The sequence below is a fragment of the Caloenas nicobarica genome, chromosome 7, assembly GCF_036013445.1.
Source record: "Caloenas nicobarica isolate bCalNic1 chromosome 7, bCalNic1.hap1, whole genome shotgun sequence".
In the NCBI taxonomy this organism is placed as follows: Eukaryota; Metazoa; Chordata; class Aves; order Columbiformes; family Columbidae; genus Caloenas; species Caloenas nicobarica.
In genome coordinates, this window is record NC_088251.1 from 35,828,984 (window position 1) to 35,839,615 (window position 10,632).

General features: G+C 45.9%; 1 long non-coding RNA gene across 1 annotated transcript in view; it reads right to left on the reverse strand.

The window, feature by feature from the left end:
• LOC135991007 (uncharacterized) overlaps positions 1-10,632 on the reverse strand; it is an 82,933-nt gene extending 72,301 nt beyond the window's left edge. Inside the window, exons 1-4 of the long non-coding RNA XR_010606472.1 lie at positions 10,549-10,632; positions 6,436-6,536; positions 4,483-4,616; positions 3,673-3,888 (exon numbers count right to left, since the gene is read on the reverse strand). This is a non-coding gene — a long non-coding RNA (uncharacterized LOC135991007). The remainder of the gene's footprint in view (positions 1-3,672; positions 3,889-4,482; positions 4,617-6,435; positions 6,537-10,548) is intronic.

Below are 10,632 nucleotides of genomic sequence, written 5' to 3' on the forward strand. Positions count from 1 at the left end.
TCTGTGTGGTTTGGAGTTGGTTATCACGTCTGGGGACAAAGACAGACGTGGACCAGCACACTTCCATCCCACAAGGGCTGTTACGAGCCATTCATTTGCAGCTCAGGAATGAGGACCATTCAAAATTAATTATTTTTATTTATTTATTCCTTTTTATTTATATTCATTATAATTATTTATTAAAATTAAGGGTGTAGCAGCGAGGGCAATCAAGGACCTGGACCCTGATTTTATGCGGCTGCTGTCAGCACACACACAAAAAAATAGCTCAGAGTTTAGGGCACCAGAAAAAGACACAGTCAATATATTCTGCGGCTACTGGACAAGGAGGGAAGGAAAGGGAGGAAAATGAGCAAAAATCTGCCTGCCAATGCTCCAGACTGCTCTGCTCTCATCCTAAAAAGGAATCAGAATTCTGGAAATTGGGTAGAGATAATCAGCAGTAAACATCTGAAAGTCAAAGTTTTTAACTTGGGTTTATCTTTCCTTTTCAATTTCTACATCAGAGAAAGGAAAATGCTTTTGAATGCTTTATTATATACTAACATTTTTTAGACTTTTTTTTTTCCTCTTTGCTTGGCAATGAATAAAGGTTTGACTCCTACGTCAAACCCTCCAGAGCCCAGTCAGTAAACCCACTGCCAAGGTTATCTTGTGATTTATGGACTATGGGAGAAAAGGATCATTGCACGGTAGAAATCACCAAAAAAAAAAAAAAAAAAAATTACTGGTGCATGCAGGAGGTTCCAGGGATGGGCTAGAGGATGTGGTACCTTTTGACTCTCTCTGGCTCCAAAAATGCACAAGCCAGGATGAGCTGAAGGCTTGTTCTCATACAGAGACACAAGAGCGCTTTGGAACGGGTAGTAAGAGGGATATTGTCACCACGTCCCAGCTCTGGGTCAGAATTTGGTGACCCCCAACCAGAGCTGGCAAAAGGGAGGGTGAGGACGCTCCATAATCTGCTCCAGCACAAAGTCACACCAAGCAGGCAGGGGACAGGAGTGGTCCCATCCCCTCCCTCAGCTTCAGGGGACCAGTGGCACACGGAACAGCCACAAGACTTTGTCTGTTTGTGCCTCGGTCCTTCTTGATGAGAGTCCAACCACTGAATGTCCAGGGCATTAAGTTTACTTCTCTGCTGGCTCATCGGTCCTCCTCATGTCACCCCAACACTGTTTCACCAGTGCATCCAGGCTGAGCTCCGGCTTATGTCCTGCCCAGAACAAAAACCCACCATATCTTCAATGCTTTGCTTTCCCCCAGTAGACGTAGGCGCTGAAAATAAAGGGGATTTCCCATGCCCTATGCAAGCACAATTAGCCCCCAAGGCAGAGGGCTGCAACAAGCAGTGCTGACCATTATATCTACATCAGCAGACACTTCCAGTCACAAACAGCATCATCCCAGTTCACTGGTTGAGAAAACAGGCTGAGGAACAAACCACCGTGAGGACAGAGGTCCCATCCTGGCCCGGAGATGATCTCTCAAAGAGAAGGAGGTAGCAGAGCACCACAGGTTGGAGAGGAGCAGAAAAGGAAGGTAGATTGTTAAATCTCAGCTGCTTCTCCCCAGTCTTTGTGCTCTGAAGCCAGAGATTTATCCAGAACAAAGGCTGAGCAGATAAAAAAAAATAAAGACTTCAGAAAGAAGTATTTATTTGCAGGTGCTAAATGATTTCTTGATTAATTCTGCAACCTGCTTCTTCCTTGCCTCTAGCCCTGGCTGCTCAGCATTTCATAGAAAGAGTGTTTAAGCTCAACAAAGAGAACTTTCAAGCAGAAATTTGCCTGATGTGGGCAGCCGGGCAGTAATTGGGTTTGAAAAACCAAAGACTGAGAAAGAACATGAAACTAATCTGAAACCCTTTTAGCTAGAGAAAGGCTTTGCTTTAGCATTGGCACACGTCTAAACTTCTCCAGACCTAATAAAGCAGCGTTATCATTACAGCTGGTGTTAAATGCAAGTATTACTTTAAGGGAGGTGGGGGAAAGAATAAAGAGGTAACCTGTGTATAAATATAGATACAGATAGAGAGGTACCACAATAAGCTCTCAAATTGCAGGCTTTCACAGTCCTCTCTTTTACAGTGGGATATCATCAATATTAACATGACAATATATCATTACAGGGAAGGACGGGCTCTCACATCGTCATCCTCGCAGCCCAAACAGAATTTGAATACGGGATCCCTCAGCAGATTCCCTCCTCAACTCATCGGCATTGCCATTTACTCCAAGGAGCACGTGGAGAAATCTGTGGCAGATCCAACATATTTGGAGGCATTAGTAACACAAACAGCAAAAAACTATTAGATCAGGGAAAACCTGAGCAGCCAGGTACGGAAAGCGGCGATGTACTGAAATCTTGGGTGTTTGAAGGAGAATTTGAGCAGCGCTATTTAGTTTATTCATGATTTACTACCTGGTGTGGAGTTCCCCTTTTCAACCTGAGACAAGCCTTACTCAGAAAAAGAAGAGCCCTGTGCAATAAATTACCTCTTGCCATCTAAACGCGGCAGTAAAAATAAGATAATCAGATCTGTGACAATTTAATTATCACCCTCCTAAGGTGGCTGCCCCATCCTGACCCTGTTAGGGAGCCCATGCGGTGCTAAAATCCCCACGACTTGGCCAAAACCTGCTGGGAAGCCAGCGGCAAAACACTCCTGTACCTCACCTTTTTCAATTGAGAAAAAAAGAAAAAAAAAGATTGAACCTCAGACTAAGAATTTGAGTAACTTAAATATGAAAAGAGCCTTAAAACCTTTGCAGCACCGTGAAACTGGTCTGTAACGAGGGGAATGCACCGACTGAGGAATCCCCTTTTTTTTCTGGCATCAGGGATGCCAGAACACTTCGAGGTGCAACAGCTTGCAGGTAGTGGGAAGGGTACGTTTGCTGGCAAGGAGCAGGCACGGGGAGTCCTCCAACAACATAACTCAGTTCAGACAGTGCTGGCTTACAGGTCCCTTCCTTTAAATTGATTAATAATGACACATTTAAATGGATAACATAAATTAACTTCTGAATTGCACCATTAGTAAGTAATTAATTTCTTTGCTCTGTGAAACTAAGATATCACTGTTATCTAAATCTATAAAGAGAAGAAATGCTGAACGAGGACTCCATTAATGTAAAAATTGATTTTTCCATTTACCCTCTTCTGAGGGATTTTTTTTTTTATTCCCCCTCCCTCCAATGCATTTATTTTTCAAGTGGCTGGGGGTGGGGAGAGTAACCTAATTTATACTTCCACTGGTAATCAAATGATCATGCATGCTCATTTCAACCAAATGATGTCATTATGAAGGCTGTTAAAGCCAAGGTTGCCTTGGAAACACAAAATACTGATAGTTGAGGTTGGACATCCAAGTTCTCTGTCAGCACAAGTAATGAGGAAACGGTGTGCCCTGCCAGACCTGGCCTGACTGGTCACGCTGGGAACATCACCCCGAGCTACTCAGATGGTCTCTTCAGCACTTATCAGGTTACAATTTTTCTTATTCCTCCCACCAGCTGCAATAATCTCTCATATTTATGGAGCCAGGAGCAGGGAACAGGCTGGGTTCAAAGGCAAGCAGGGATAGTGAGGTGTGGGGTAGGACCTGCTCATCCCAGCAGGAAGGACTCATCAGCTCGTTTCTGCATTTCAACCCAAAAAACCATGTACCTGGTGCCTCTTAGTACAGCCCAAGATGGAGATTTACTGGAGACTTAGGGCGTCTCCACCGAGCAGAGCCAGGATCCAGTTGTAGCCAAGGTGTTGGATCGTCCTTTCCAAACCGAGGGACCCAGGAAACAGTCTGGGACACGTTCAGCCCTGGTGCAGGAGATCACAACCGTGTGTTTAGCATCCTGTTGTCCACACTGGAGGGGAAGGTGCAGCCTAGGAGAGGGGAGATTTATTTTGGGTTTCCTTGCAAAGCTCAGCAAGACTGGACAAAACAAGACGTCTGTCCCCTCTTCTAGTCCAGAATGCTTTGTGTGAGAATACTTTGACTGAGAGTTATTTTAAAAACTATTCCAGAAATGGAACTGACTTACTTTCTACTACTTAAAGAAAAAAAGCCTTAATTTTTTTCCACACAGTGAATATTTCCATGGCAGTGCTGCCGAGATGGCTTCAGGCAGCTGTCCCCACTGGTGGTGTTTGCATGGGGTGGATGATGAGAAACAGTTGACACCAGTTAGGCAGGAGGCTTTGAGTAGCCCAGGACGTTGGTCCACCAGCAGAAAAGGATGCAGACTGGTGTTACGGGTTTGGGACAAGTCCCTGGGGCTCTTTAGCTAGTTCTGCTCGTCTCAGTTTAAGCTACTGGGAGAGGAAGCTTAGGACTAAACTGGAGACAAATCAGTACCACTGATGCAAAGAGCCACATCTGCCTCCCTTCGCCAAGGAAGCCCTGGCCCTCCCACCGAGGTCCTTCAGCTGTGCCAAGCCCTGAATTTCACCATTCCTTTTCAGCTTGTTTTTACCTACCCTGTCCCAAGAACAATGCCACGTCACCTCTGATCACATCACGCTGAGCTGAAAGCCAACTTTAAGGTACACTTGGGAGAGAAGAGGTTACAGTTTGAACCACGTCTTCAAACGTAGGCACCGCATCCACTACTCTAAAGAAGAGAATAGAGTTGAATTATTTACAGCGAGTATTTTGGCTTCATTTTTTTTTCCCTCTTTTTCCTCTTCTTGTTAAAGAGCACAAAACAAAACACACATACAAACAAGTCAATGGGATGAAACATTTACTGTCTGTGCAAAGAGTGTTAAATGAACTCATTTCAGCTTCTCGATTAATATCCGGATGTCCCCTAGTCACTGCCAGGATTTTTTTAACTTCGGTGAGTAGGTGATGACATTAATACCATCATGCGATCCTCTTTTCCCGTATTGAGTCACCTTTCTCTTACACACAGGAGTTCCTTTTAAGGTTCATCAATTGAAATTGTTTGAATGCACCGAGAAAAATAATAAAAAGAACATTTCATAACATTGGCAGAAGCATTTCAGGCATGAGTACTTTGAATATTTATTCGCCCTTTGTGTGAGCAATCTCAGCAAGAAAAAGTCGGCGTGAATAAAAGGAATTGCAAATACCAGCGAAGTAGCTGGGTAGTTTTCATTCATGAGAATATTTGCACAGGCTCCTGGGAGAATTATTAGGCAAGGTAATACAAAATCCCTCGTAGCTTCAAAGCTTTGGAGGATCCATAATGCTCCTTGACCAACAAAAAACTTTTTTTTCCTGAGAGCTGAGCGCCTAAGCTGTTGTGTTTGGTTTTTGTTTTTTGTTTTTTTCCTGGCTTGGGAAGCCTGGAGAAGGATTGGCAAAGCTTGGAGAATTGTTGTCTTTGCCGTATTTCTGTGTCATAACGTCTCTTATTTCCTCTGCCTCTCTTGGCCAAGCAGCCGACACTATGGGAGCTGCAGGAAGGTGAGGGACTTGCAGGAAAAAGCCAGTCAAGCAGCAAATCATGGCAGAACTTTGTACCACGGGGCTGGATTAGACAAGATCCCACCTCGGATCAAAATGAGAAGGAATTGCTAAGGAGTAGAGCCAAAGCATCCTCCTGCCCAGGAGAGAAAAAGCAGGATAGCTGTATCCATTGAGTTTTTGGGGCTCAGCAATAAAAGCACCAGAGCAAGTTTACTCATAATTAGCCTTTATGGGCAAAAAAAATCCCAAATAATTTCATTCTTGCCATAGAATTTTATAGGGTGGTGCAGAAACTTATAGAAAGGATATTGTTTTCCATTATCTCTCCCAGGTTTTTAGAGCATTTCTCTAGAACCCTGTTGGTTTCAGCCCTGTTAAATTCAATAACTTCCCTCAGGGAGTGCTTTAAGTGTCAGGCTTGATTCAGTTATATAAAGGGATAAGGGAATAATCGTTAGACAGTGCACAGGGATGGGAGAAGTGGTTTTGTGTGGCACCAGTCTTATTTAAGAGCAGTCTGAATTTATAGATGAGGCCGATGAGAAAGTTGGAAGCAACTAACATAAGTGTAAAAGACAAAAGCCAGGCAGTGCTTTTAGAGAGGGCTGCAATTAACTGGGATACCACAGAGACACGAGGATGGTTTCAGACAAGTATTTTAAGTGTTTTTAGATGTTTGTCTTGGTTTCATCAAGATGATGTCCCATGTACTCTTCTTGCTATTCATAATGTAAGCTATGGGGCACTGGAGTTTATATAAGAGCCTGCACTGCTTGCTTTGCAGTTAGTGCATCCTGCAATTAGCAATCCAGAATACTGCAGTCCTTAATATTTCTTCTAACTGCTAATACAGAATATTTTACTCCTAATATACTGTTGTCCTTGCGCCTTAATTTATTATGGCAGTGTGAACCATGACTAATCCTTCTGCGTGCTGAGCACAGGCACAGACCAAAAACCCAAATCAGCGTCTCTGCTTCCAACTGCTCACCTACCGTCTTCTCCAGAAAAGGCGGAGGTGGACAAACATGGCCTTCAGGAGACAAGGCATGCGAACATCTCCATCCATCCAAGACCTGCTCTGATCAGGAGGCACCTGCGATTCGAAGAGGAGAAAGGGCACGAGGTTGGTTTTCTGTGGTATCGCAGCAGAGGAGAGGTAGGTGCCAACAGCCGGGTTTCTAAGGGCACATGCAAAATTAAAGATGTTGTGACAGACTTTTCACCCAGCCTGTGCATCTCAAAGGTCAAAATAAAAAAAAAACCCAAGCATATAGGCAGTGTTGAGAAATGCTGCCAACACCAGCCCTGACTGCAACGTGAGCCTAGATTTTGCTGGAGTCAGCAGCAGGTGAGGCAGATTTGGAGCCTTTCCCAATTTTGCCATCAGTGACCATCGCTTCATGCCCGAAGCCTCATGATCAATAGCTCCTACTTTTGTACAAACCAGGACAACTGCAGGAACTCTTCCCAACTACCCAAATGCTGTATTTATCTCTCAAGTTATGTAGCTCTTCCCAGCCCTGCGCCGGGTGCAGATTTCCTGGTCCATCACTAAGAACCCTTTTTTTTTTTATGGTTTCTCTGGGTTCATCCCTGGCCTGAGCCTGAGATGGTCCATTTGTTTTGGCAAGAACGTTCCTGAGATTTATACCTATAATTATACAGGTAACCTTCCCGACAGGGAACTTTAAAATGATCAACGCTAAAGCAACCTACACATTAAATGTGATTAATAAGATGCCAAATGGCCATGAGGCTGTGCCTCCCTGCTTGTTAAGCATGTCAGCCAGAGTATCCCTGGCTGATCCCACCACTGCAAGACACTGCGAGACACCCAAAAATGGTGTGGAGGGGCATTGGTCATTCCCACTGGGCATATCCACTCCTCCCAGGCAACACCCATGGGAGGGTTAGGGATGACAAAGGATGACATCCATCTCCCAAAGTTTAATTTCTAAGGATGAAGACTCCTTTTGGTCCTTGCTAATGTCTTCTCCTGCCCTTCCTGTCCCCTTCCTGGTGGGAGCCATACCGGTACAGCTGGAAGGATGCTGAAGAGGTGACAGCAGGATCTCAAGTGACAGGAGGCAGATGAACATGAGCCTCACTGGGCGGCAGGATAAGCGAGGTGCTTGCTCCCCCATGCAAGGTCCTCTCTGCAGAATTGTCTCGCCATCCCCAGGGGTACCGATTGGAGCTCTTCTCCTCGCTCGCTGAGCCAGCACCAGCTTCTCCTGCTATCAAAGCACCCACTACGCATATAACTGGGGAAAATAGCATCTGTCAGGATGTCCATCACACCCCATGGAGGCATGGGGTCCCCTCCTTCCACCAGAAAGGGTTGCGCAAGCGTAAGATGAAGCTTCACCATACATGGCATCGCCAAGGACGCCGGCTGCACAGTGTGCTCGGCAGGATGCACAGTGTGCTCGGCAGGATGCACAGTGCTATCTGTTACAGCCTGCATCGAGTCAAGGTTTCACAAAGCTTGCATTTTGCTGATGGGCTGCCCAAAGACAGTAAAAATCAGTCACAGTCAAGCTTGCATTGACCTTCAGTCGATGGCTACAGCGCAGCAGAATTACAGGAGAAACCCTGATAGCTGCTTCCCTATTCTCTGGACAAAGTTATTGCATATAAATTGTGTATTGATTAGAGACAGGAAATGTTAAGAAGCCTCTCTGGGAAAAGTGGAGGGGGTAAAGAAATTCAGGGACTGACAAAAGAGCTAGTTTAATTAGGAAGGAAAGCAAAGTAGTGGGAAATAAAAACAAACACAACCTTCCCTCAAGAGCCTCCCACTCCAGATCTGAAACTCTGATCAGGAATCATCTCTCTTAAGGAAAGAAAACTGGATTTTGGAGCTGTTTTGGCTGCAATGCATGCAGGAAAATGAGCTGGTTTCCTCCCTTCACCCAGTGCTGATGGGGATGGAGGCTGGGGAAATGAGTAGCTGTACTTTCTGCCACTCCTGGATTTTGAGTGCTGATTGGGGAAAGCGATAGATCACCTAATGAGTGTGTAATGACCATGCTTATTTCTGCCTCCTAGCTCAAAGTGCTTACAGGGTAATTACACATTTTGGACTTCTTAGCTGTAATTACTAGGTTCTGTAATCTGCGGAATGTGACATTAGAGTATGGGCAAGCTCAAGCAGTATAAATACACTCAGAAAAGTTTTCTTGTTTATCTTCCGACTTCTCCTGCCTCAACCTTAGATGACTACGGAGAGACGAGGTTCCCTGACGTGGGACAGATCGGACACTCGTGGGAACACACACAGCTCTGGCCAGCAGCTAATTACAGGAGTCTTTCCAAAATTTGTCTCTTGTTCATACAGCCAAATAACATGTAATGTTCATATCAAAGTCAGAGGACTCCTTTAGAGTATATTTCACCAGGAGTAGCTGGATCAGCAACAGGACTCTGTCTTCAGTAGGATGGCTTTGGAATTACACAGCTATCAATAAGCAGAAAAACAGAGGTTTTAAAGTGGGTTTGAGTTGACATAAACCCTGCCAGCTCATCGCGGATGGGACCAGCCAGGGTCAGAGCAAATGCAGGTCCCTGGGCTTATTTCAATGGACAGAAATGAACTGGTTTAGGACTCTCCTACCTACCAGACTGGTACAGCCCTGGTTTCTGTACGCCCCAAATTCTATGTGTGACTCACTTCTCCTTTCTCCTGGAGTAATTTCCTTGCTGCGTTTCCCTCCAGCCCCCGCTGCTTTTCGGGGGGCAGGCCGGACCCCCACCACCAGGCGCTGGTCTGCTCCATCCCTGCACACAGCCATTCCCCCCTGCAGCCCAGATCCTACCTTTTCCCCCAAAATCAAACACAGCCTCTCAATTAATGCCTGTCTCGCTTTCCAGGTGAGAGCTGGCAGCTTGGCCAGGACTGGAAAGGCAGAATCCATGGGAAAGCCTAGTATTTCCACACCTTGAACAATTAGCATCTCCATACAACACTTCCCAGGGAAGCTCAGCTCTGCTAGTCCAGGCTTTTTTCCAAAATCCCCTTAATTTCGCACCGGTGCATGAAAAAGAAAAGCTGGTCTGCCTGACTGTCCCTCCAAAGCAGAGTCACGCACAGGACTGTCCTGGGATCATCAGGGCTCCTGGTGGCACCGAGCTCCTGTTCAGAGAGGAGAGACAAGGGGGACCAGGTGACAGGGCTCGACAGACACCAACAGAGCCTGACAGCATCTGACAGAGGCCAGAAGAGCCCAACAGAGCCCAACAGGGCTCAACAAAGGCTGACAAGGCTCAACAGAGCCCAAAAGAACCCAACAAAGCTCGACAGAGCCCAACAGAGACGGACAGGGCCTGACAGGGCACGACAGAGCTCGACAGAGCCTGACAAGGCCCGACAGAAGGCAGAAGAGCCCAACGAAGCCCCACAGAGCCCAGCAGAGACCAACAGGGCCTGACAGGGCCCATCTGAGCCCAACAGGACCCTCATATCTAGCCTGAATCTCCCCTCCTTCAGTATAAAACCATTGGCCCTTGTCCTGTTATAACAGTCCCTGATAAAAAGTCTTCTTTACATTTCCTGCCTATCGTTTTGGCTAAAAATCTATTTGCAAAGAAAAAAAAAAAAAAAAAAATCAAACAAACAAATCCAAAAAAGCTTGTGGGATATCCTAGACTTCAATATACCCTTCCATACAGGGGTCAAGGAGGTACCTCGACATTAGGGTCATACGCAAAATGAAATCAAGTGCTCATTGGAAAGTGGGAAGTAGTAGTGCCAATTACATGTCCTGCTGTTTGCACAAAGTGCTAGGCTGCAGCATCCCTTACTGCCCTGCTTTGATCTGCAGTGAGCCTGGGCCACAACAGCAGTGTCCCTGTCCCCACCCTGCTTATGGCAGTGCCCCAAAAAGCCAGACAGGCAGAGGGGGACATGAGGCTCCCCACAGGGTTAGGGACCGCCTGGGATAGGTGACCTCTTCCAGAGGCAGCAAAAACAGCTAATGCATCTCTCCAGGACAACAAAACGCTACGTGGTACAACATGAACAAGCGTTTTCATGGCAATTTTACCCTAAATTATGCGTGACTTCCTCTTATGAGCATCTAATACCTCCTGAAAGCAGTGCTCACCTGTGGGAGCCTGGTGGCCACCTCATGCTGGGCTGAACCGGAGATCTGTGACAGTGCAAAACCAGAACCTTGTCCTTGTAACCA